The sequence below is a fragment of the Acipenser ruthenus genome, chromosome 3, assembly GCF_902713425.1.
Source record: "Acipenser ruthenus chromosome 3, fAciRut3.2 maternal haplotype, whole genome shotgun sequence".
In the NCBI taxonomy this organism is placed as follows: Eukaryota; Metazoa; Chordata; class Actinopteri; order Acipenseriformes; family Acipenseridae; genus Acipenser; species Acipenser ruthenus.
This window is the reverse complement of record NC_081191.1, coordinates 13905103-13932978: the sequence shown is the minus strand read 5'-3', so window position 1 is coordinate 13932978 and position 27876 is coordinate 13905103. Positions and strand designations below refer to the sequence as shown.

General features: G+C 41.8%; 1 pseudogene; it reads left to right on the top strand.

Moving 5' to 3' along the window:
* The first annotated feature begins 15541 nt into the window (after positions 1–15541).
* On the top strand, positions 15542–27719 carry LOC131730973 (probable mitochondrial glutathione transporter SLC25A40; annotated as a pseudogene).
* Positions 27720–27876: the final 157 nt, after the last annotated feature.

Here is a 27876-nt window from a genome sequence, read left to right as displayed (position 1 = left end):
CCATATTTATTGACTTAGCACTTCTGCCCCCAGCGCCAATGTGTTACATTAAAAATTACGTTTAATTTCATTGAAATAATAATAATAAATAAATAAATAAATCAGGGCATTTGCTTTATTTTATGAGAGTGCCAATTAAGATTCCTCAGATTCCTAATACTGAGTAATCCTGCAAGGCAGTATGCCAGCAAATACATCTATACCTTCACACAGACCACCTAGCAAACATGTTAGACCTGCTTATATACCTGCCTGCTTGATCACAGGCGGGTGTCCCTCGCAACTGGGACCAGGTGCGCCTCATTATTGAGTGAGTTCAACCCCAAGGTGTTCTGGGGTATGTAGTCCTGCTACCCACTTAGACCTCAGGACTAAATTTTCTTCATCCCCACTCCTACTCTCTCTCTCTCTCTCTCTCTCTCTCTCTCTCTCTCTCTCTCAAATTCAAATTCAAATTGGCTTTATTGGCATGACAATAAAAATAATTGTGTTGCCAAAGCACATACATGGCATAACCAACTCAAATATACAGACAAAGAATTTTTCTTAATACTAACAGTATCCCTCCTCCCTCTATATTAATACAGTAAACAGAATCCCTCCCTTCCCCTCTATATCAAACAGTACCCCCTTCCCCCCTCTATATTAAACAGAATCCCCCTCCCTCCCTCTATTAAACAGAATCCCCCCTCCCTCAATTAAACAATACCCCCTCCCTCCCTCCCTCCCTCTTTCTATATTAAACAGAATCCCTCCCTCCCTCCCTCTCTCTTTTCCCTCTCTAGTGTGACGTGTTCACGGTCTGTCTCTCAGGCTATGACAGGTCTCCACGTATTGACCAGCCAGTCTGGCTGTGTGTTTGTCTTCCCCCAGCAGGATTGACAGCTTCTGGGTATCACACATTTTTGGGAATTCTGGGACTAAATCACAGAATTTGGGGAAGAAAATGTCCCTTATGTTTTTATATTTTTCACAGTGTGTCAGGAAGTGAATCTCTGTCTCGACCTCTCCTGTCTCACAGTGACCACAGTGCCTGTTCTCCCTGGCCAGCCAGGTTTGCCTCTGTCGGCCTTTTTCAATGGCCAGGTTGTGGTCACTGAGCCGGTATTTGGTCAGGATCTGCCTCTGCTTTGTGTTTCTGACAGTTACCAGGTATTCTGCCATGGTGTAATTTCTATTTAGGGTCCGATAGCACTCTAGTTTGTTTTGTGTTTTAGTGTTTGTATCCCAATGGTCCAGATAGGAGTGTTTCAGGTGTTTTATAATTTGGTTGACACTAATTGGAATTGTTTTTGCAGTGCTGTCCTGAAGCTGACTGATGTCAGTGTTGCTCAGCTCAGTGAGCTTCAGGACCAGCTGGCTGAGGGGACTCTTTTCTGGGCTGAGCTCTTGGTATTGCAGGGCTTTATGATGGAGTGAGTTTGGGTCACTAGTTTTTAGATGAATCCAGTATTTTAATGCTCTTTTTTGGATGTTAATAATCAATGGATAAAGGCCTAATTCAGCCCTGCATGCATTGTTTGGTGTTTTTCTTTGTAATCTCATGATGTTTTTACAGAACTCTGCATGCAGGGTTTCTGTGGGGTGTTTGTCCCATTTTGTGTAGTCCTGGTTGGTGATTGGACCCCACACTTCACTGCCATAGAGAGCAATTGGCTGAATTACACTTTCAAAAATTTTGAGCCAAATTTTGACGGGGGGATTTATATTGTAGAGCCTCCTCTTTATGGCATAAAAAGCCCTGCGTGCTTTCTCCTTTAGTGCATTCACTGCCAGGTTAAAGCTCCCTGACGCACTGATGGTCAGACCCAGGTATGTGTAGCTGCTGGTGTGCTCTAGGGTGGTGTTACCTAGAGTGAAGTGGTACTTATTTCCCTGAGATCTGGCTTTCTTCTGGAATATCATGACTCTGGTCTTGTTCATGTTTACTGCCAGGGCCCAGGTCTGACAGTACTGCTCTAGCAGTGCCAGGCTCTGCTGCAGCCCCTGCTCTGTGGGTGACAGCAGGACCAGGTCATCTGCATAGAGCAGAAACTTGACTTCAGTGTCATGTAGAGTGAGGCCAGGGGCTGCAGACTGCTCCAACACTGTGGCCAGCTCATTGATATAGATGTTGAACAGTGTTGGGCTCAGACTGCAGCCCTGTCTCACCCCACGCCCTTGTGTGAAGAATTCTGTTCTTTTGTTGCCAATTTTCACACCACACTTATTTTCTGAGTACATCGATTTTATGATGTCATAGACTTTACCCCCTACACCACTTTGAAGAAGTTTAAGAAATAGTCCTTTATGCCAAATTGAATCAAATGCCTTTTTAAAGTCTATAAAGCAAGCGAATATTTTTCCTTTATTAGTTTGATGGACGTGTTTATTGATTAGGGTGTGTAGGGTGTAAACATGATCAGAAGTGCGGTGTTTTGGTAGAAATCCAATCTGACTCTTACTCAGGACACTGTGTTCGGTAAGGAAGGCCAGTATCCGGGCGTTAATGATACTGCAGAACACCTTCCCCAGATTACTGCTCACACAGATGCCCCGGTAGTTATTGGGGTCGAATTTGTCTCCACTTTTATATATGGGTGTTATAAGCCCTTGGTTCCAGGTCTCAGGGAAATACCCAGCTCTCAGTACAAGATTGAGGAGTTTGAGCAGGGCCTCCTGCAGCTTGGGGCTGCTGTGTTTGAGCATCTCAGCGTTGATGCTGTCAGGTCCACTTGCTTTTTTTGATTTGAGGGCCTTGAGTTTATCACTCAGCTCCTCCACCGTGATTGGGGTGTCGAGGGGGTTCTGATTGTCCTTAATACAGGATTCTAAATTTTTTAGTTTTTCACAAATGGCATTTTGAGTTTTTTGTTCTTTGTTTTGTATTTCTTTGTAAAGGTTTTCAAAATGTTTTTTCCAAATGTTTCCATTTTGGATGGCCAATTCTTCTTTTTTTGTTGAATTTAGGTTGTTCCAGGTTTCCCAAAAATGATTTTGGTTTATTGACTCCTCAATTTCGCTGAGTTGTTTATTAATATGGTCTTGTTTTTTATTTCTTAGAGTGTGTTTGTATTGATTCAGTGCCTCACAGTATCTGAGGCGTAAATCTGGGCTGTCTGGATCTTTATGTTTTTGATTGGATAGCTGTCTTAGTTTTTCCCTTCTAGTTTTACATTCTTCATCAAACCACTTTTCTTTGAATTTATTCTTTTGGTTGTTTTTCCGATTTACTATTTTTAATTTAGATTTTTCTGCTGCTTTTCTAAATATGTTATTCAAATCTTTTACAGCCAGAGTTACTCCTGTTTTTGTGTGTTGATACTGTGTGTTTTGAAATGTGTGTATTAGGGTTTCTATTTCATTGGTGCCAATTGCTTCTTTGTATATTTCTGTGCTGTTTGGAGCCCATCTGTAGGAATGGTTTAGATTGTACAGCTTACAGGGCTGTGTCTGTGTGTTGTTGATCTGCTCTGTTCTTTTTATGAACACAGTGATTTGACTGTGATCTGACAGGGGGGTTTGTGGTCTGACAGTGAATGCATTAATAAAGGAGGGGTCCAGGTCAGTGATGGCATAGTCCACCACACTGTTACCAAGAGCTGAGCTGTATGTAAACCTACCTAAAGAGTCCCCTCTGATCCTGCCATTCATGATATAGAGGCCTAGGCCTTGACAGAGATTCAATAATTGTCTCCCATTTTTATTTACCACACTGTCATGGCTATTCCTGTTTGTAGTCATGTGCGTGTGGTACAGAGGGGATTGTCCGAATATGTGGCTGTTGCCCTGTGAGTTCATGAAGTCAGGCAGAGTGCCTGTTCTGGCATTAAAGTCACCGCAGAGCAGCACACTTCCCTGGGCCTGGAAGTGGCAGATCTCTGTCTGGAGATCATGGAAGGTGTCTTCCTTGTAATAAGGGGAGTCCGATGGGGGGATGTAGGCTGCACACAGGTAGATATCTGTTTGGCAGGTGACAATGCTATTACTCATTTTTAGCCACAGGTGGGTCTCTCCTGTTCTTATTGGTCTAATAGAGTCGGTGAGCTCCTCTCTGTACCACACAATGATCCCCCCTGAGTCTCTGCCACGTTTTACGTGTGAGTGTTTCAGGGAGGGCACTATAATCTCCCTGTAGCCTGAGGGACAGTGAGTGGACACATCAGCACGGCACCACGTCTCGTGGAGAATAATTATATCTATGTTATTTATATTTCTGATGAATTCAGGGTCTGTGCTCTTCAGCCCAAACACTGACGAACACAAACCCTGAATATTCCAGGAGCTAATTGTAAGCGATCTCATATTTATAATTTAAGCTATTTATAATTATTATCTAGAATAAAATATAATGTCAGAAACATTGAACATAAATCAGTAACATGTTTTACACTATTAAGTATTTTCTTATTATTTGTATTATTTTCTTATTCTAATTATTATTAGTTGTACATTTCTTTTCTAATACATTTAGAGTGGGGTGTACTTAGCTCATGATTTTGAAAATTAAGTTCAGGAGCTGCCGTATCTCCCCCATCTCAGAGCTGGCTAGGGTCCTTGGTTTGGAAGCAGCTGCTGCATAGCTGTGTTGCTGCTGCTCTGTCTGACTGCTGTGCTGGAGCTGCTGCTGTTCCTGGATCCCTCTGGGCTGGGCTCTGTTGGGCTGGATCCCTCTGGGCTGGGCTCTGTTGGGCTGGGTCCCTCTGGGCTGGGCTCTGCTGGGCTGGGTCCCTCTGGGCTGGGCTCTGCTGGGCTGGGCTCTTCTGGTCTGTTGTAGTGTGTGCTGCCAGTGTCCAGGCTGCAGAGGCTGGTGTTCTTGGGGGGGTCTCCTCGTAAGCACAGGGCTGCGCTGTCCTTGGTGGTTGTCCGGTGTGCTCCTGTTTCGGGGGTGGCTGGCGGGGTCTCGGCCCATGGCAGTGTCCTTTAGGTTTTTGGCGAAGATCCTAACGCCTTCCTGGTCGAGGTGTACATGGTCGTACAGGTGCAGCGTGCTCAGGGTGGGGTGGTGTGCCAAGTGGACATTAGGCAGAAGGGCACAGCCTCTGGAGATGTCACTGTTGATCCTCTGAATAGTGTGCTGGGGGACGTCCTCTCTGGGCAGCAGGGTGGAGATCACTATCTTCGCACCAGGGAACTCCTTTGTGGCCTTCTCCGCTACTCTCCTTACCGACTCGGCCACATCTTCCCCCTGAGAGCCCAGGTCGTTGGTGCCAGTGTGGATGATAATGTGCTCGGGGTCTCTCAGGGTCGACTGGCACAGCAGCTGGAGCGCCCTTTCTGTAGTTGGGCACCAGAATTTTGCTACCCGGCTGCTGGGGAAGAGTCTTCGCTGGTTCAAGTACTTCCCGTTGGAGTCGATAAGAATGGCTACCTTGGAGCTGTATATTTTATTAGCCTGTCTACTCGAGGGAGTCTGTGTCTCTGGGGCAGTGTGTGTGATGTGGGAGGGAGGGGCAGTGTGTGTGGTGGGGGAGTGGGGGGTAGTGTGTGTGGTGGGGGGGAGTGTCTCACTGTCGGGGTGTGCTGGGGGAGTGGGGTGTGTGTTTGGATCAGTGTGTGTGGTGGGGGAGTGGGGGGTAGTGTGTGTGGTGGGGGAGTGGGGGGTAGTGTGTGTGGTGGGGGGGAGTGTCTCACTGTCGGGGTGTGCTGGGGGAGTGGGGTGTGTGTTTGGATCAGTGTGTGTGTGGGATGATGTGGTGTGTGTATCGGTGTCGGTGTCAGTCAGACAGGCCCTGCTTGCTGGAGCTCCTGTGTTCTTGGGCTGGCTGTGGTGTTGCTGTTCTGGGTGGGGGGGAGGAGGTGTGACTCTGAGTAGCTGCTCTCTCAGGCTCTGTATGCTCCTCTCTTTGCGCTGCAGCTCCTCTCTCAGCTTGGCCAGCTCGTTTCTCAGGGCCTCGTTGTCCTGCCGCAACTCTCCCATCTCAGCTCCCAGCTCCCTGATGGAAGCCCTGGCCTCGTTCCTCACCTGCCTCACCTCGTCTCTTATCTGCTGCACGAGGTCGTTCTCTGTCAGCGTGGTCAGGGTGAGCTCCTTGAATTCTGCAAACTCCACTTCCAGCAGTGAGAGGCATTCCTTCAAGTGCTGCACTGTGCTGGGCAGTCTGGGGGTGAGCGGGGGGGTGCGGGGGGCTGCAGTGGGGGAGCTGCAGGGGGCTGTGTCTGCAGTGTGGGGGCTGCAGGGGGCTGTGTCTGCGGTGTGGGGAGCTGGCTGCTGTTCTGGGTCTAGTACCTCTGGATTTTTTTTCTCCTTCTCAGCCAGTTCTTTTAGAGCCTGGAAATCTTTCTCGAATAGTTCTAGGCTGGCCTCAGTTCCCTGAATCATAATAGTGCCATTATAAAACACATTGATGCTGAGCCTTGTGCTGTCAGGGTCAGTTTCGTCTCCTATACGCAGTTGCCTTCCTTTGCAAATCCCTCCCAGCTTGATATTACTATGTGCTGTGCAGAGGGCTGTGTGCCAGGCAGTGGGGTGCTGTGTATAGAACAGCAGGTTGGTTTTGGTCCTCTTGCCCCCAGCCAGGCTGCAGTCTGTTATCAGTGTCTCTGGGGACTCCTTCATTAGCTTGTTCTTATACAGCTTCTTTGCCTTTGCACTGGTGACCTCATCAGGGTATCGGATTACACTGCTAGTCTGGCCCCTCCCACTCTGCAGGTCTAAATTGATACATTTATCCATTCCGACCAACTGCCAAAAACCAACCGGTTTCAGCTGCTTTCAGTGACTGAGAGTTTTTAGCTATTAGGTTTTAGTTAATTTGTTATATTAAAAAGGCTTACCTTTTATTTTCCTCTTCAGTTCTTTTCTTTTTCTTTCTTTCTGTTTATTTCAATTTGTCTGTTTCTTTCTATTTCTTTCTGTTTCTTTCTCTTTCTTTCTGTTTCTTTCTGTTTCTTTCTTTCTTTCTCTTTCTTTCTCTTTCTTTCTTGTTTAATTTTCCTGGAGGTCTTATTTCTTTTCTTTTCCTCTTCAGTTCAGTTCTTTTCTTTTGCTTTCTTTCTATTTCTTTCTTTCTCTTTCTTTCTTTCTTTCTTTCTTTCTTTCTTTCTTTCTTTCTTTCTTGTTTAATTGTTTAATTTTTCCTGGATGTCTTATTTCTGTAGTAAAAGTTTTCCATTTGTTTTTTATTTGTTCTTACTGATTTATATTCTTAATTCTCACAATTAAATTTACTCTAGATTAACATTTTTTTAGTTTAAATTAAGAGCTCATCTTGCTGCTGCTGCCTCTCTCTCTCTCTCTCTCTCTCTCTCTCTCTCTCTCTCTCTCTCTCTATATATATATATATCTGACATAATTATGTCCATTGCCTTTTTTTCTTTTTCTCGGAGGTGTTGAGACTCAGTTTGTTAATAAATGAAAATCATCGCACAGCCACAGTCAAATTTAACTATATGAATTGCTTTGTTACTGTTTTTAAAGCAATATCACGATAAACAACCATTTTAATTCTAAATATACTATTTTGCAAAGCACTACATACCTGCATATATACTATATTATACATACACACACTGTACTGTGTTTCATGTTGCATGAGCTGATTGTAGCTAAAGTGTAAATTAAATAAATGTAATCAATTTATATGTTAAAGAACAAGCAAAGAATAAAAATGGTGCCCATTGATAATGTTAGTGCCATTATACAATGTTGTTTATCACACTTTTAAGATCTCTATTAATTGTGTTTATTCTGAAATTATAGTAGAGGCCCTATAGCCACAATCTGCTTTTTCTGGCGTCACGTTTCCCCAACAGAATAATTAGTGAAAATCACACCTGATTACATCTGTGGTTTTCATGTCGATGGCACAATCTGAGGGATGACCGCATCACAACCCACACTATCTGTCTGTAATCCAAAATACTGGTTGGGGATACATTCAAATTCGACAATCCCAGATTTTTGTTACCTCAGAGAGGGCAAACCAAGGCATAAACTCTGGTTTGCCAAGATACATGCTTATATGATCGTAATGTGCTAATCCATACAGCTGCTTATACCAATCAAACAGGTAAACTTGTTTTTAGTCAAATGATTCATTGGCATTTAGCAAATGATCGCCAACAAATCATTTGTCTAAAAACAGATTTGTTATTTTATGAGATATAGTGTTCCAAATGGTTGTTGATTTCTATGATTTTGTATGAGATCTAGAGTAAATTACAGATTTCCAAAAAAAATGTAGTCATCATAATCACATTCTTATCAACCTGTCCAGTTGTTTACATTCTGGTTTTTTAACAGCTATGTAGAGGAAAGTAAAGATGGGACAGAGGTTCCAGTTAAGACTCCCTCCAACAGCTCTTCTTTATTGCAGTAGCATATTAACTCTTCATTTGTAATATGCATCTAATTCTCTGAACGAACATAACAGTGGCCTCTGCACCGTTCTAACACATTTTTTTTTATGAAAATCCACCTTATTATTTATATACACTTAGAAAAGATCCCTATACCACATCCGAACAATTAGACAGAAAATTCCAGTTTGATTGTTTTATTTCATGTTTGAAAATGGCTGATCGTTGATTCTTATCCTACGAAACAAACAGTCTGGTCAGTTTTCAATTCCTATGAAAAGTTACATTCATAAATTAAATGTCACAGACTGGGAAAGAGTGTGATATTTACTGAAACCATTAATGAAAATTAAAATATTTAGATGCATGTGTACATTTAAATACAAAGGTTACAATATAAATGCTAAAAAGATTTATGCCGTAAGAGGATAACTTAAGAATTTCATACTGTCAAGTTAAATATATGCTCGGATATTTAAATGATACATTGAAATCCAGCACATAAATCATTCAACATGCAAAGCCAAATAGTCTTTTTTTGTTTGACATTAAAGGCACTTGTATCACAAATAAACAGGGGTGGTTTTAGCATCCATGGCTACTCCAGCCCAGCATATTTCACACAGGGGAAGGCTGAACCCTGTGAAAAGTATACTTGTTAAGGTAATATTGTATTTCTAGTTACAATCTAGAATCCTGGAAATGCTGATGCCGATGAAGCAGTGTCTGTGAATAGTGAAAGGAATGCATGATTAGGTTGCCTTTCATCAGGGTCAGATTCAGAAGATGATTCTTCACATTTCGCAGAGCACAAAAAACCAGCAAACTCACTGTCCATATCTTCACTGGTTAGGAATAGCTGCCACAAATCTTCAGTGGCAGGACTCAACATACACCCGTTCTGCCTCAGCAGATGCTCCTTTTTCTGTTCGCTGAACATGTGTTGGGTTTGTTTCTCATTCCTCTTTTTAGTTATTTTGAGTCCTTTGACCTTCCTTTGTAATTTTACAGAAGGTGAAGAACGTGTTCTACTAGGGCTGTAGCCAATATTTGTTGACTATCCTTCCACAACAGCTTATTGAACTGGATCTCCAGCACACTGAATGAACAGCGTATTTTTCATTTTGCTTTCTACAGACTCTGTATCAGGAAGACCAGATGTAGATATTTTGAAGTATTTGGCTTGATTTCGACAGATATCCTGTTTAAGCTTTTGTTTTGGACTGCTTTCACAAGCATTTCTTTTCATAGCTTGTTTATTTAATTTAAAACCAACATCTGTCCTACAAAGGTGTACATGGGCTTCTGAGATTTTTTTAACATAAGCTGATCCACAAATCAATACTCTTTTTCAGTCTAAAAATTCACAGTATCCTGCCGTTTTGAAAGCAAGTTATTTGTTTCTTGTTTTTGGGTGTTGAACTGCTTGTTAGTCAACAGATTGCTGCTCTTAGTATTGTGAAACTGTGCAGATCTTTGCACGTCATAAATGTTTTTTTCAGGAATCATCCTGATAACAATGTTTGAATCCAATGACTGATTGTTACTTGTTGCATGTACAGTTCTGTCTGCAGTGCAAGTAACAATCGATTCAGCAGTATGATTCCACAATGCTGATGCACCTTCACAGCAAAAAATCTTACTAATGAATCATGACTTTCTGCAATTCCAGTGATGATTTCTTGCTTTCCATCACTATTTATCCCAGCAGTTGAAGCCTGAAAGGATGCACCCAAACTGCACTCACCCTAGGCATAAGAACAATACTGTAAATGACAATCGTTGATACCAGGTACAAAAGGAACCATGTCCTTGTTTTTATTAGACTCACCTCTTCAAACAGCACCTGTAGAACTCCTCTGTTTGTATCCTGGGACACTATCACCCTTCATGTAAATGTGCTTTATTTTGCTCTTATCTGCCCCCTATTTTACTGCATTTAATCCTGTACTTCAGAATACTGTACTCTGCCAAGTGTTTAACCTGTAGTACTTTGTATTTAATCACATCCTGATGTAACTATCACTATTTAATCATATCCTGATGTAACTATCACTATTATCTGCTATATTATTGAATTGTGGTTTGTCACACTTGTACTTTGCTTGAACAAAAGTTATTGTATTTCTTGCTCTTATTGTATTACTTGTATTGTAACACTTGAAATGTATTTGCTTACGATTGTAAGTCGCCCTGGATAAGGGCGTCTGCTAAGAAATAAATAATAATAATAATAATAATAATAAAAATAATAATAATAATAATAATAATAATAATAATAATAATAATAATAAGCATTAGTGGCACCAATGACTATATATTTGTTGCCACAAAGAACAACCGATGCCGTTACGGGGGTTTAGGTTCAAGCAATAATACAATATAAAAACAATTCATGCAACTGTTCCTTCACATACAACATTCTTACCTTTTCTAAGTCTTTTTGAATTCAACAAAATCACAGACAAACTGGGAGATCACTTTATCCACAACATCATACTCTTTGCTTGTTGAAAATGCCTTGTTACACTCACTTTTAATATACTGAAAAGGGGAGAGAAAACTCAGCAATGCAATAAAAAGAAAACTGTCCAAATGATCATTTTAAACTTTTTAGTTTTACTGTTATTTACTATAGAACAACTACAAATTACTGCTTGTCAATTACAATGGTTTTAATACTGACAGTCCAAAATAACAAACAAGTGTTGGAAACAATTTAATTAATTTGTTCCTAAAACTACTCTTCATTTATATCTTCATACTTAATCACACAGCATTCACATAACCCTTTGTTCTTTTTTACTTTAAGATCCAGAGCTTTGACTTTGACCTTTAACTTTATACCACAGTCTTGATCACTTGCCACTTTCTTACTTTTTCTGCTGTTTAAAATAAGATATTTTGGTAAAAGCCATCTTTAAAGGGGAATAAAGGCAATAACATAATTATTAACCAAAAATTCAATGGTATTTACATTAAACACAGGCTTTTCCAAGTGACATAAGCTCCCAGAAAATGTATTTTCTACATTGCCAGGGTTTAATTTTATACAGCATTGAACACTGAGTTTCATATTTCCAGTTATTTTGCACACAGGACTCATTACACTAACTATTGTACTTGCTTCCACATCTTTTTAGAACTCTATAATCTGTACTGCAGGACGCATACAAAGACTGAATATAATTTCCCAGGATGCTTAGAACACATCAGTGTGATCTGGCAACAAATTCAATCAGCTAAAAAGGAGAGGAAGGAGCTCCATGTGACATTCCTGGACTTGGCTAATGCATATGGTTCAGTGCCACATGAACTTCTTTGGGCAGCATTTGATTTTTTCAGTGTACTGATGACAATAACAACTTTAGTGAAAGCTTACTTTGGAGATTTGCAATTTAGTTTTTCAACTTCAGAATTTAGCACTACATGACAATGCCTAGAAGTTGGAATAATGGCAGGATGCACCATTTCTCCATTGCTTTTTACCATGGCAATGGAAGTAATCATTAGGGCATCAAAATGGGTAGTGGGAGGGGAGCTCTTGGCTTCTGGAATGCGACTACCACCAATCTGAGCATACATGGATGACATGACAACCATGACTACAACAGTAGCCTGCACTAATCGGTTATTGGGCAAATTAACCAATAACATTGAATGGGCACGAATGCAATTCAAGCCCACTAAATCAAGGAGCATCTCTATAATTAAAGGTAACGTAGTAGATAAAATGTTCTACATTAATGGTGAGGCAATACCAACAGTGTCTGAGAAGCCAGTGAAAAGTCTTGTGAGATGGTGCGAAGGGGATCTAAGGGACACAGTTCATGTGGGAGAAGTGAGACAACAAGCAGTGGAAGGGTTGAAGAGCATAGACAGCAGCGCTTTACCAGGCAAACTAAAACTCTGGTGCTTTCTGTTTGGTCTACTGCCAAGGCTGCTGTGGCCACTGACTGTGTACGAGGTTTCTTTAACAACAGTAGAGAAGCTGGAAGCTTTAATCAGTTTATACATCAGGAAATGGATGGGAGTTCCACGCTGCCTCAGCAGAGTGGGACTTTATGGTAAAGGAATATTACAGCTTCCAGTCTCCGCTCTAACCGAGGAGTTTAAGTGCGCCAAGGACCGACTGGAAATGACATTAGTAGAGTCACGCGACAAATGCGTAAGGGAGGCAGCACCTGTGTTGAAAACTGGAAGAAAGTGGGTGGCAAAGAAAGCTGTGGAAGTTGCAAAGGCTGCCCTTCGAATCGATGATGTCATGGGGCAAGTTCAGCATCGAAGAGGGGGTCTTGGTCTCAGTTCAGCTCCTTCTACATGGCACAAGGCAGCCCCAGCTCAACGGAGGAAGCTGGTAGTCAACGAGGTGCAAAAGCAGGAGGAGAGGATGAGGTGCATAAAGGCCATTTCCCAGGCCAAGCAGGGAGAATGGATGAGATGGAAGAGTGTGGAACAACGCAAGATTGGCTGGCAAGACCTATGGTCAATGGAACAGAGCAGGATCAGTTTCCTCATCAGGTCAACATATGATGTTCTCCCATCACCACAGAACCTAAACCTCTGGGTAGGAGAGAATCCCTCATGTCCTTTGTGTTCATCACCTGCAACATTAAGGCACATTTTGACAGGATGTAAGATGGCTCTTAGCCAAGGATGGTTTACTTGGCGCCAAGACCAGGTGCTGCAATGTTTGGCCTTAGCATTGGAAGACAAGCATAACATGACCAATAAGTTGCCACAGGCTTCCCAGCGACAGCGTGTGGAAGCGACATCGTGGGAGAAGTACAGTCGTGGACAAGTACAAAGCAGTTAGAAGCAGAAAGGAGGAATTACATCTTTAAATCTGGAGTTGCTTTAATTAGAAAACATTGCAGCTTAAAGCCTTGCAGCTGCGTGTATTCTTCTGATAAAAAGCTGAAACTCGGAGCAGCTGATTCAAATCCCGCGGCATTCTGAGACACGGGGGAGGGGCGGAGCCCGCAGCACAAACACAAACAAAAGGCAGCCAGGCTTCCCAGCGACAGCGTGTGGAAGCAACATCGTGGGAGAAGTACAGTCATGGACAAGTACAACGCAGTTAGAAGCAGTTTGAAAGCAGGTTGACAGCTGCAGAAGCTAAACTAAACTTCCAAAAAAATGGTCTTCAAGCCAGTAATTAGTCACAACTGCATGATGTGGGAAATCCGAGAAAACCCAAAAGAGCTCAACCAAGTTTGAGTAAAGTGCTGCACGATCCAGGACTTGCTTCAGCGATTAAGCCTGCTAGAAAAGGAGCTGGAGGAAATGAGACAGCAACAGGAGCTTGAGGAGCTGACACACCCACAATTCAAAAAAGACCAACAAGATGCTCAGATATATTGTGAGAAGTGTTGAATTTAAATCAAGGGAAGTAATGTTAAAACTCTACAATGCATTAGTAAGACCTCACCTAGAATATTGTGTTCAGTTCTGGTCACCTCGTTACAAAAAGGATATTGCTGCTCTAGAAAGAGTGCAAAGAAGAGCAACCAGAATTATCCCTGGTTTAAAAGGCATGTTGTATGCAGACAGGCTAATAGAATTGAATCTATTCAGTCTTGAACAAAGAAGACTACGCGGTGATCTGATTCAAACATTCAAAATCCTAAAAGGTATAGACAATGTCAACCCAGGGGACTTCTTTGACCTGAAAAAAGAAACAAGGACCAGGGGTCACAAATGGAGATTAGATAAAGGGGCATTCAGAACAGAAAATAGGAGGCACTTTTTTACACAGAGAATTGTGAGGGTCTGGAACCAACTCCCCAGTAATGTTGTTGAAGCTGACACCCTGGGATCCTTCAAGAAGCTGCTTGATGAGATTCTGGGATCAATAAGCTACTAACAACCAAACGAGCAAGATGGGCTGAATGGCCTCCTCTCGTTTGTAAACTTTCTTATGTTTTTATGTTCTTATTACACACAAAAGACAATATTCCTCGACCCAGGAGAGCAACCGCCAAGAAAAGGTGTTAAAACCAATCCTGGCTTAGGACAACTAGAAGCTGCAAGAGACTGGAAAATGCTGGCAGATGTTGGTCAACGGCTTATTTTTCCACCTGAGATTGCCACCACTAACCTTCGACCAGATATTGTCTTGTGGTCTGGATCAGCACGCCTTGTTCACCTGGTAGAGTTAATAGTGCCATGGGAGGATGTTGATGAGGCGTTTGAGAGGAAGAAACTGCAGTATGCTCAACTAGCCGCTGAAGCGGAACAGCGAGGATGGAGAGTCCGGGTTTACCCAGTGGAGGTGGGTTGTCGAGGATTTGTGGCACACTCTACAACCCGGTTTCTCAGAGACATCGGATTCAGTGGCCAAGAGTTGCGTTGCACAGTGAAGAACTTATCTGAAGCAGTAGATAGGAGCAGCAACTGGCTGTGGTTGAGACGGAAAGATTCTGGTTGGGGATCTCAAGCACAATAGAAAGAAAGAAACGCTGATGTACAGGTAACTAAGCTGGGCTGAGTTGAGTGGGGGACAGAGGGGGGTGATGCTGGGATGCCAGAATCACTGTCGAGCCCTCTTGAGGTGTCGTGGGCTAGTCGACGAAACACCGAGGATGGAAGGTGCCCACTTGAAGACCCCAGAGATGTACCCTACTTAGCTCAATCCAGACAGTTGTCATGCTGATGCGCCGGGGAGACCGCACTGTGGTTGATCCCTGGAGCCAGCATCGCAGCCGTTGTGTGTGCTGATGCGCTAGGGGGGCAAAATAAGTTTGTTTAATTTTGTTTGTTTCTGTTTCAGGATGCGTTTGTTAAAATCATTCATAATTAAGGTCTTAAGTCATTGTGGAGCAGGCTCCCACCAACTCTGCACATTTCAATAGATAAACAAACTAAGCAGGATGCAGATTGTTTATCTATTGAAATGTGCAGAGTTGGTGGGAGCCCGCTCCACAATGATTTAAGACCTTCATTACGAATGATTTTAACAAAAGCACTTAAGCAATTGGCACCCTGCTTTAGTATTTCATGTGTCCTCCTTTTTGCTTTTATTATGGCTTTCAGACATTTATGATCATTCTTAACCAGTACATCTTGAAATCTATAACAATTTTGTCTTGCATATTTCCTCCAGCTCAGACAAATTGGACACACAATACTTGGCTACAGCTTTTTTCCGATCAGTCCAAATAATTTCTATTGGATTGAGATCTGGGTCGTTGTCGTGTTGGAAGATAAACTGTCAGCCAATCAGCCTATGAGCAGATGGTATCATTGAATGTTTTGATACATGGCTGCATTCATTGTCACCAGTCCCTGTACTACTCAAACACCCCCATATCATGATCAAACCATCTTCATTGAAGGCTTTGCCTTGTTTTCACCAAACATACTATGGTCCATTTTCAGGGAAAAGTTATATTTTAGACTCATCAGACCAGATCATTTTGTTGAAGTTCATATTTCTTGGCTTATTTAAGATGGTGTGTTTTATAAATTTCTTAGGAAATAATTGCCTCTTTTTCTGGCCATTGACTTTGTAATGCAGCTTGGGTACTGTGTAATGGTTTTCAATCAATGAATACATTTTAAAATTAGTTCTGTTACATGTTTACATACTTTTAATGTAAAGGTGCCAATACTTTTTGTCATGAACAAGTATTTGAAATTGTACACTTGTATTCAACATGTTTTCTTGAATTATCTTCTATTAAGTGTAGTGTGCCAATACTTTTGTCTGTAACTGTAAGAAGCTGCTTTAATGTGACTTTATAACTGTCAGATTTTCTCAGTGGGTTCTGCAACCATCATAAGTCCTTTGGAATTAATGTGGACCAAGATGCAGTCTCAGAAGTCATCTTACAAGGAGCTACATGTTTGTCTTCAGTATTCTGTGGCTACAAATGGCTGGCTCGCCCTTTGGAAGGGCTTGGGTCCGACTCTTCTCAGAGATGTGGTATGTTAAACAAAGCGGATAAGAATGCTTAAAGAGAAATGACAACTTATATCTTAATGTTCAGAGATTTAATTCCCACATAATATACAGCATCAGCTTGGAAGTTCAGAAAAAAATGTAACAGGGCTAACTTTTAGTGTTTTTTTTCTGGTGATTGTCTGGAGTAAAAATAAAGTTCTCTTAAAAAATAATAAAAGCTATATTGAAGTGATATGTACAGTAAGTGTGAACTTTTTTTACAAATATTTTTGTCAAAGGTTGTCTTTTAAAATGTCATGGCTATATTGATAAAATATAATTAGGCAGGGCAACGCATATTAAACATAAGAATGGTCAGATCAGTGCTGTAATTGTTTCTTTTAATACATGATATAGCAATGTGGTAGTGGCAGGTTTATGGTAGATTTTAGTTTAACTGTCTGTCCCCACAGCGATGTACTGGTATAACTATGAACAGGGCAAGAAGTGGCTGTGTGAGAAGTATGGCATGAGAGAGCCAGCATTCATGATCACATTTACATCGGGAACAGTGTCAGGCTCTGTAAGTCCATCTGCAGTAACCTCATCCAAAACTAGTGTTTACTCATCATGACGAACATAAACAATGTGGTCCTTGGGACAGATCCCTCTTTTTGGGTAACAAAACAGACATGGGGCCTATAGAGTTACAGCAGCAAGATGATTGTATAGATCTGTCTGAATAAAGGAACAATGCAGCTATGTTCTTTTTTAACAAGGTGGCAGCTATAGCGTATGAATCAAAACAGGGAATTTCATTTTTTACTTTACCTTGAGAGAAAATGCCATGTCAAGAATGTGATTATCAAAAGTGTTTATCCCATAAATTCACATCATTAGCACTGATCTTGTTGACTTCCTTACCTAGTTTAATTTTAAAGAATAGGTTCTGTTAAAAAATAACGTTCAAATCTTACAGTGTTTTACTTTGTTTTTAAAGACATGCATACTGTTTTGTCTTTAAACAAGTTGGAAATATGAGGCCTTCTCAGCAACATTGTTGCTTGGCTTATCTACACTAACCTAATTCTTTCTTTTTGTCAAATTGCTGCTATAGCTACTTTGCCATTTGATGTAGTAAAAACTCAAAGACAGATTGAACTTGGGGAGCTAGAAGCTTTGAATAGTAGGTGCTATGATAAACTAAAGACAATTCTTGCTTACGGCTCCCTACAGCCCTACACTAAACTAAATGGTGTAAGAATTGAAGATGTGTGTCTTTTAATATTGAGGTAAAGCAATGAACGTATTTTCCAAAACATTAGTCTGCTTGATTTATGGGGTTGATTTGATCAAACTATACCTGGCTGGGATAAGACACAGCTGTATTTGTTTAAGAGAATGCATTAAACACTTAATTGTAGCTGTATTCCAGGGACAATCACACATAGGTCACCAGGGTTATTTCCCCAGTACTGTAAAACATCTCAAGTAAATCCAGCTGTGGTTTATCCTGACAGAGTATTGGTTTATTATAGTTCTAAAACAGAATTAACAAGAATCATGACTTCCGGTCTACTGCAGTTTTCTTACAGAAACTTCTGGACTGTGCCTTGCAAAATGTGATCTACTTATGTGACTGTTTAATGGATTTCCTTGACAATGAATGTAAACGTTTCCCTGAAATAGAAATGTAACTATTACCAAATGGGATATATCTCTTATAGCCCGAATTACCTGAGCACTTATACCAAACCTGCTCCTTTAAGAGCCCTGTATGTGTCAGACGGCATCAGCCTGCTGTGTTGGAGTGAACGCAGCGACCTTGAAGGGTAATGGTTACATTTCTGTTTCAGTGGACCAGGGTTATGATAATAACCTGACGTTACCTTTCAAGTACGAAATATAACCATTACCGAATGGGATACAGTACCCAAGCCGTCGCAAGCGAAGGACTTGTAGCACCGCCAGATATGTTAAAAAGGAAGAAAAACTGCCTCTAGCATTCTGGCCGAGGATAAGGGTCCATGGCATATAGTCCACATACAGAGAGGGAGAACCCACATGCAGTGTATATGCAGCAAGGTTACACTGAGTAACCTCAGCATTTAACACAAGAAGTCCAAATGGGTGTGTGGCTAACTACCCCAGGACTAAAAAACACATAGAAATGTGTTAAGAGCAGAATGAGTGTCTGCTCTTAACACTCTGGTCCCAAAACGAGGGTTCTGCTGATCTACGACATTCAGTCAGTAGAACCTGTTAAAAGTATGCGACAGGTGCGCCCTGGACAAATGTCTGCGACAGATGCACCCTGGAATAATGCCCAAGAGGTTGCAAGGCCTCATGTGGAGCGACCAGTAACCTTTTCTGGTGGGGGCAGGTTGGCTAGATTGTATGCAGTCCTGACTGTCTGCAGTCCACCTCAACAACACTGTTTAGATAGGGCTTGTCTGTGGAACTTTGACCCAAAGCAAATGAACAATTGCTCGGATTACCGCCAACGCTGGGTGCTGTCAACATAATACGCCAGTGCCCTAACTGGACAGAGCGTATGGTCAGACTGGAAAGGAGGTGGATGCCTGCATTCGTCCTACCCGCTTGGTGGAGGTAATAGTAAAGCTGTCTCTAAGGACAGGATTTTCTGCTGAATTAAGGGGCTTGAATGGCGGTCTTGTAAGTGCGACCAGCACTACATTGAGTCGCCAGCGAGGGACAAGGTCCTTTCTAGGGGGTCTTAACCGCCAATTACCCTTCAAAAAACTGTCCCACCAGGAAGTGTGCTCCTGGGGAGACTGAGTCAGTTTAAACATGGAAAGCTGAAATAGCTGCCAGGTAGACCTTAAGTGTGGAGGGAGATTTCCCTTCATCAAACAAAATTGCAGTATATCTGCCATGGAGCAAGTTTTGGGGTCCAGTGCATGTGACTGACACCACATCTGGAAGACAACCTATTTGTAGCCGTGCTAGGAGCGGTTAGATGCTGCCCTGGCATTCTGAAGGCTGACAATGACCCTGTCAGATAATCCGAGGTGACTCAAATGTCACCACTCTGCAGGTCGCAATGGGCCGGCAACTCCCACTGCTGACCGTATATGAGCTGTACCACTTTGGGGCTACTAAGAGCTACTAAGTCTTGCCAGATCTTCTCCACGCACAATGTAAGCAGTGGCAACAGTGGAAAAGTATAGAGCAAAGTCTTGGGCCATCTGTGGGCCAGTGTGTCTATGCCGAGAGGGTGACTGCTCTCCATTAGGGAATACCAGTGAGGACAGTGGGTGGACTCCTGGGTCGCAAAGAGATGTAACTCTGCGCACCCGAACTTCTCCCAGATGAGGTTCACAACCTCCGGGTGAAGTGCCATATCGAACTGTGGGGGGCCACCTCTCGAGAGAAGGTTCACCGCCCAGTTACTCACCCCTGGCAAATGAACTGCTCTTACTGAAAACAGATGTTCGTGAGCCCATAGCAAGAGCTTCTGGGCAACACGATTGAGATGGGAATACCGGAGACCACTATGGTGGGTGATATAAGCCATTACTGTGGTGTCTGCGGATCAACATGCATCTCCCTTGTATATCCCTGGAATTTTGCTGCAGGACCAGATGAACTGCCCGCAGCTTCAAAGCATTTAGTGGCGACCCTTCCATGGGGGTTTCCACACACCTGCACCCCCTGGCCGTTCCAGACGACGTCAACCTAGGTTGGACATGTCTGTGGTCACCACCTCTCTCCTCGTGACACTGCCCAGAACTGTGCCCAAGCACAAATGAGCTAGTTTCCACCACCAGTGAGCTTTCAAACAGTGACATAGGATACTGTGAGTAGGTGGTGCCGGTCCAATACAGGGTGAAGGACTGTGAACAGGATGGCTGTATGGATGATGTCAAACCACAAAATGAAACCACAGAACAGCAGACTGGGGTATAAGACTGCCATACGGCTGGCTGAGTTCTGCCGTCAGATCCAGGAAAAGAATAACACACAGACAGATGAGGTGAAATGATGAAAGCGCTGTTGCGCGGTTTATTATAAATAAAAAAGGTTTAAACAAACAGAAGACAGGACACGGCACTTGCGCCAAAATAAATAGACGAACAAAACGGACTAACACTTAAACAAACGGTGGACGGACAGACACAAACACGGTGAGTAAATAAACAAACAAGTATCGCGCTGGTCCTACCAGCACGCGATAGCAATTGTTATAAATATTTATCTTTAACTTTATTTCTCCTCCTCTCTCTCTCCCATTCACTACTCACCGAACACCCAACCCCGAGTGAGTGAAACGTGCACCTATATAACTGTTGTGCCGGGATTCCATTACCAATTAATTATTCACTTGAATCCCAGCACGTGAATTAATTATGTGCAACCTCGTGCTCACATATTAAATACTTTAAATGCACGTGAAGTGATGTGCCATCCTCGTGCCTAAATACAATTATACATTTTAAATCACACGTGAAACACAGACCCGTTTATATCCCGTGTACCAATGCCTATACACCAACATTAACACACTAACACTAGAACCACCGGATTTTCGAACTACCTAGAACCGCTACGTGGGTCATTTTGACCCATACATTTTTAAACTGCTTTGTTATGAAAATGAAAGACATACTATCAGATACAACTCAAACGGTTTATTCATGAACATCATATCTAACATTTGCATCACTGAAACACCGTATTTAAATGGAAAATTAAACATAACAGTCTTTGTTTTGAAAATGAGCGCATATACAGCACGACTACAAACAGTGAAAAAATATAATAAAATATACATTTCAAAAGAAACGGGAATATGTACATACAAAACTGTAAAACCGAAATCATTGTTTATAATACTACATAAAAAGAAAATATAACACTACTTCCGGTATGACGGTTCCATTGTACTCTATGGAGCGTAGGCGTCTGCCTGCTGGTTCTGTGTCTGCATCTAGGAGCTGTGTTATAAACTATTGTATAAACTGGTACATGCAAACCTGTAAAACAGAAATATTTTTTTCTAAAAGAAATATATCAAAAAAAGTAATATATAACATACATTTCATATTAGGCACATAAGCTGTTATCCTACCTGTCATTTTGGTTTGCTATGGGCATCTGAGTGCAGCTTGCCATATTCCAATCTAAATGGCTACTTTCAAGATTAAATACTTCCTTCTGATATATTCCCAGTTGCATTTCTGGAACAAAACGAAGGATTGATGTCTCTCAGGTATATTGAGAAATAAATCAACTAGGCGTTCACTAAGTTGGCATCGTGGTGCAATTGCACAAATCCACAAATCCACAATCATAGCAATCTCTGTCTCATAGTCAATCTATAAACAAAGAAAGGCCTGAAATAAAAAAAAAAAACATGTGTGCTAGGAGGAGGGGGCATGTCTTGTTTGCTGCATTTACAAAAAAATAGAATATTTTATGTTATATTAAAAAAAAACATGTATTGTAATGCATGGGTCAAATTGACCCACGCGGTTTATAACTTTATCATTTCTGCGATTCTGGCTATCAAACACCATCAGGATATTTAATTCATATATTTGGGAAAAGTCAAAAACGGACATACACATACGATTTACAACAGAAGAGTAATTAACATTTTAAATCCAAAATGGGTCAAATTGACCTGCTTGGTGGTTCTAGTGTTAAATACAAAACAAAACAAATGGTGCATTGGCCAAAACAAATAGACTAACAAAACACTCCAGCACGAGTAGCAATTGCTTTTCTCCTTTATAATTTATCTCCTTTCTCGCTTTCCCGTTCTCCACTCACCGAGCACCCAACCCAGAGTGAGTGATCCATGCATCTATATATACAGCTGTGCTGGGATTCAATTACTAATTAATCATTCACTTGAATCCTAACACGTGAACTAATTTGTGCAATCCCCGTGCCCACATATTAATACACATTTTATCTGTATGTGAAGTGATTGTGCAATCCCATGCCTAAATACAAATATACGTTTTAAATCACTTGTGCTACATAACCCAGTTTATATACCGTGTCCCATTATATCCACACCAACAATAACAAGCCACATACAACATAAAACACACAAATACGCACAGGGGCAGGGCACCCCACCACAGGGACCCTGTGGTTAAACCAGGCGCATGTGTAGGAGCCCTAAAGGGAGAAACGGAAATGATGCTGCCTTCAGGCCCAGAAAATCTAGGTGGTCATTACCATCACCACTGCATTGGGCTGAAAAACTCCAAACAGACAGTTAGCCTGTGGATCCTGTCATCCAACAGAGTGACAATCATGTTTCTGGAATCAAGGCTTACTCTGAGATAGACAACCCTCTGAGAGGGCGTCAGCCGGCTTTTACACTGGTTCACCGTGAAGCTTAGCCGTTGGTGGTGCCTGGTGACCAGTCTTGTGTGCAACACTGCCTGTGCTGGTGATTTGGCACATACAGTATCAGCTAGTCATTCAGGTAATTGAGCATTCATACATGGTCCCTTGAAAAGCAAATCGCAACTATTTCCTGTGGCTAGGTTTTACAGGTATGTGAAGGTAGGCGTCCTTGAGGTCCACCGTAGTGATCCAGTTGCCTAACCTAACTGACTGCAATAGTTGTCATCTGTGGCTGCTGCTTGGGAGCAGGGTGGTGGTAATTGCGTCAGCACCAAGCATGGAAAACTTCCAGCGACTTGGCAACGCCTCCTCCCGAAGCAGAAGCCCCCAGGCTATAAGCCACCAAAGCAATGGCGAAACAGGCACTCCCAGCAGCAGACGCAGGCTCATATAGCCCCTGCTAGGGCTAATGAGTAGAACTGCTTTCAGGGAGCGCAGCTCAGAGGGAGAGCGCTTTAGCATGTTATCCACTGCCGTCCAAATGTATGACCCGGTGTTACGGGTGCATCAAGCAATGACACCGTGTACTTGTCAGGCAGTCGGGCCTGAAAAAACCAGAGCTGCCTTCTTGCTGTCACCAGCGTGGCCATGCTCCTGCCCAATGCCTGACCATTGTACTTAGACAACTGGAGCAGGTAGTTTTTAACTAAACTCAACTCATCCAACCAGTGGGATGAGGGCCTGTGGTCAGTGGACAGAGCCTGCAACTGCTTGGGCTGGTATGCCACCAGTATACTGTAGAGGCCACATAGGCCTCCTTCAACATCGCTTCTGTGATGCAACATTATTTGTTGGAAGATGTCCCTTTGCAGCATGGTCAAATTGAGCATCTGCACCAGAGAGGCAATGGAAGCCTCAACAGGCAGAAACTGGGCAAGGCCCAGTTTATCTGTGTTGTGCCCCCTATATACTGTCCAAAGCTCTTGAGACAACAGGGGCAGTCGTCAGACGTGCCCAGAATTATTGCGCCAAGTTATCTGACTCTGCTTCCTCGGACAGGAAAGTTAATTCTTTCTATCTATCTATCTATCTATCTATCTATCTATCTATATATATATGTGCTCAAATTTGTTGGTACCCCTCCACAAAAAACGAAGAATGCACTGAAATAACTTGAAACTGACAAAAGTAATTGGCATCCACCATTGTTTATTCCATATTTAATAGAAATCAGACTTTGCTTTTGATTTTTTTATTCAACATAATATTGTAAATAATAAAACAAATGAAAATGGCATGGACAAAAATGATGGGACCGCTAACCTAATATTTTGTTGCACAACCTTTAGAGGCAATCACTGCAATCAAACGTTTTCTGTAGCTCTCAATGAGACTTCTGCACCTGTTAACAGGTAGTTTGGGCCAATCTTCCTGAGCAAACTGCTCCAGCTGTCTCAGGTTTGATGGGTGCCTTCTCCAGACTGCATGTTTCAGCTCTTTCCATAGATGTTCGATAGGATTCAGATCAGGACTCATAGAAGGCCACTTCAGAATAGTCCAATGTTTTGTTCTTATCCATTCTTGGGTGCTTTTAGCTGTGTGTTTTGGGTCATTATCCTGTTGGAGGACCCGTGACCTGCGACTGAGACAGAGCTTTCTGACACTGGGCAGTACGTTTCGCTCCAGAATGCCTTGATAGTCTTGAGATTTCATTGTGCCCTGCACAGATTCAAGGCACCCTGTGCCAGGTGCAGCAAAGCAGCCCCAAAACATAACCCAGCCTCCTCCATGTTTCACTGTAGGTATGGTGTTCTTTTCTTTGAAAGCTTCATTTTTTCGTCTGTGAACATAGAGCTGATGTGACTTGCCAAAAAGCTCCAGTTTTGACTCATCTGTCCAAAGGACATTCTCCCAGAAGGATTGTGGCTTGTCAATATGCATTTGAGCAAATTCCAGTCTGGCTTTTTTATGTTTTTCTTTCAAAAGTGGAGTCCTCCTGGGTCTTCTTCCATGGAGCCCACTTTCGCTCAAAAAGCGACAGATGGTGCGATCAGAAACTGACGTACCTTCACCTTGGAGTTCAGCTTGTATCTCTTTGGCAGTTATCCTTGGTTGTTTTTCTACCATTCGCACTATCCTTCTGTTCACTCTGGGGTCGATTTTCCTCTTGCGGCCGCGCCCAGGGAGGTTGGCTACAGTTCCATGGACCTTAAACTTCTTAATAATATTTGCAACTGTTGTCACAGGAACATCAAACTGCTTGGAGATGGTCTTGTAGCCTTTACCTTTACCATGCTTGTCTATTATTTTCTTTCCGATCTCCTCAGACAACTCTCTCCTTTGCTTTCTCTGGTCCATGTTCAGTGTAGTGCACACAATGATACCAAACAGCACAGTGACTACTTTTCTCTATTTAAATAGGCTGAATGACTGATTACAAGATTGGAGACATGTGTGATACTAATTAAAGAAACTAATTAGTTTGAAATATCACTATAATCCAATTATTTATTATCTTTTCTAAGGGGTACCAACAAATGTGTCCAGGCCATTTTAGAATATCTTTGTAGAATAAGCAATAATTCATCTCTTTTCACAGCTTCTTTGCTTTATTCTATGACATACCAAAGGCATGCAAGTATACATGATAAAATAGCTTTTAATTTCATCACTTTTCAGGAGGAATGAAGCATTATTTCAATAAGCTGTAAGGGTACCAACAAATTTGAGCACGTCTGTATATATATATATATATATATATTTAGTTGAAAAGGCGCTAGCAAGAATTTATACCGTCTCACGAAGAGCCGAACAGCAAGGGAGAGAGCGTGAAACTTAGCCGCAACAAGGGGCTGAATCCTGGGGAAGGGGCGGTGGAGAGCTGCCAGCTTCGCACGGCGCACAAGGTCTTGATGAGTACCTAGGCTAAGAAAGAATTACACACTTAAAATAAGTGAAATTATTTCTAAAATATGAAATAAGTTAGAGAAAAAGTGAATATATCAACTTATTTCCATGGTTATGACTTAAAAAGTCAGAGCTCACACCTCGGGCAAGGCTGAAAGAAAAATGGCGCTGAGCCTAATGCGTCACTCATATTTATCTCTTTGGGGCGGAAACAACGTCTGACACATACAGGGCTTTTAAAGGAGCAGTTTCTATATAAGTGCTCAGGTAATTCGGGCTATAAGAGATGTATCCCATTCGGTAATGGTTACATTTTGTACTTAAAAGGGAAACAAGTTTGTACTTAACTGTGTACCAGGTTAAATGATTTCCACCTCATTTACCTGTGTTGTGTGACAATGGACTCCATAGCTTGGATTATATCTTTGTGTTTTGAATGAGTTTCCTGTAAATAAACTTTCACCATGTTTTTCAGTATATCCAAAGAAATCAGCCTCAACTTTTTACATCATGGGAAGAATCATTACTGAAAATGGCATATCTGGATTATTTGCAGGTAGTATAGTGATCATATCCCTATTTAGCTTTCCACATGATTATTGGTGGGCATGTATTGTATAACTACATCTTTTAAAAGCAGTAATTTATAAAAGGCCTGTTTTGTAATGGGATCACAGTTAACTTCCCAGAAGCCACTAGATGGCAGCAAAGGATATGCTTTAAAATATGTTGTGACTTACCCCTCTATATAGAGTGTACAAATAGAAGCATCATGTTATAGAATATAATGTATACAATAAACAGCCATTTGTAAATATGTATATACTGGATTCTGCCGAGTCAACGCCCAGGTCTCCGTCAGGTGGTGAACATTATATATATATATATATATATATATATATATATATATATATATATATATATATATACATACACATTTATTTTTTGTTAAATGTATAAAAACGGTTGAAAGAACTGCAGTGAATGACTCAATTACAGTATACACTACTGTACAAACTTGGTACAACTCGTATAGTTCAATTGAAATAAAAATTAGTAAAATAACTATAGTGTTATTTTTACAAAAACAATCCAACCACAAACTGTGCAGAAACTGTGCAGATTTCACAGAGAAATCAAGCACTGTCGATTGTTTCACATGCAAAAACACGCGCTTTGAAAGTTCTGCTGACAAGGAGCTGAGACTTTGGAGTATCTTCAATGCCCTCTTGAGCCAAAAACATCTGAACCGTGCCCAGTGAGGCGATGGATTTATCCAGTTTGATAGGAGGCTCTGGAAGTTGAGGTGTTGAGTTATCCACTAGTTTTTTTAAATAGGTTTTATCCCTTCAGTACTGGTAATAAGTGTCGAGTAAAGCGTAGTGTCGAATTAAAAAATTAAGAGGCAGGATGCATATATTTGATATGGAGAAAATCCAGGACCAAGACTGAGACTGTCAAATTAAGTGAAGGTGTCGAGTTATCCTCCAGTCGAGTTAACTGAGATTGACTGTGTGTGTCTATATATATATTTTTGATAAGGGGGTGATGGAGGCTTGTTTGAAGGCAGAAGGAAAGAGGCGAGAGAGGAGAGAGAAGGGAGGAGATGAAGGGGAGTAGAGCAGGAGCAGCAGCTTGAAAGAGGTGAGTGGGGAGGGGGTCCAGGGCGCACGCGGTGGGTTTGTGGCTGTAAGTTTTAACTGCTCTTAAACTGCATCCACACTGGACAGAACGATGCGAGCGAAGTCTCCGAATGTGGTAAGAAGAGCCACCCTGAGGTGCATTTAATTTTCCACTATGAGTGGAGTCTGCAGTATATATTTAATGTATGAATGAGTCAAGAAAATGTAAGGCAAGGTTGAATAGTAAATATGACTTTATATATTTTGTTTAAATATAGCTGATACAGTGCGGCGTGGTGGTTAGCTCTGCTGCCATACAGCTCCTGGGTCCTGGGTTCGATTCCTGGCCCGGGGGTCTGACTGTGTGGAGTTTGCATGGGTTTTGGCTGGGCACTGTGGTTTCTAGAAAACAAAGAATTTTAGGAAAAATCTTTAAGCAATTGTCCTTGTGATGTTTTCCTAAGAGTGACTTTTTCCTTGGCCTGTGACCATTGAGACCTTCACCATGCAATACTCAACCTATGGTTGAAATGGAAACCCCAGTCCCACTTGCAGTCAATTCACTTTGAATATCTTTGGCAGTCAATCTCGGATTATTATCATTAACCTTCCTCACAATTCTTCTACTTGTTCTAGGTGAAAGAACCTACTTTCTTCCAGACCAAGGGAGCATTGTGACAGTACCATCTTTACAGTAGTCTTGTACTTGATAATAGAAACAATAGTTGAAATGGGGATACTCAAATGCTTGGAAATCATCTTGTATCCTTCTCCAGCTTTATGACAATAAATATTTTTTCTGCTGAAGGTCTTCAGATAGCTCTTTACTTTTTTCCCATATTGGCTTATTGGTAA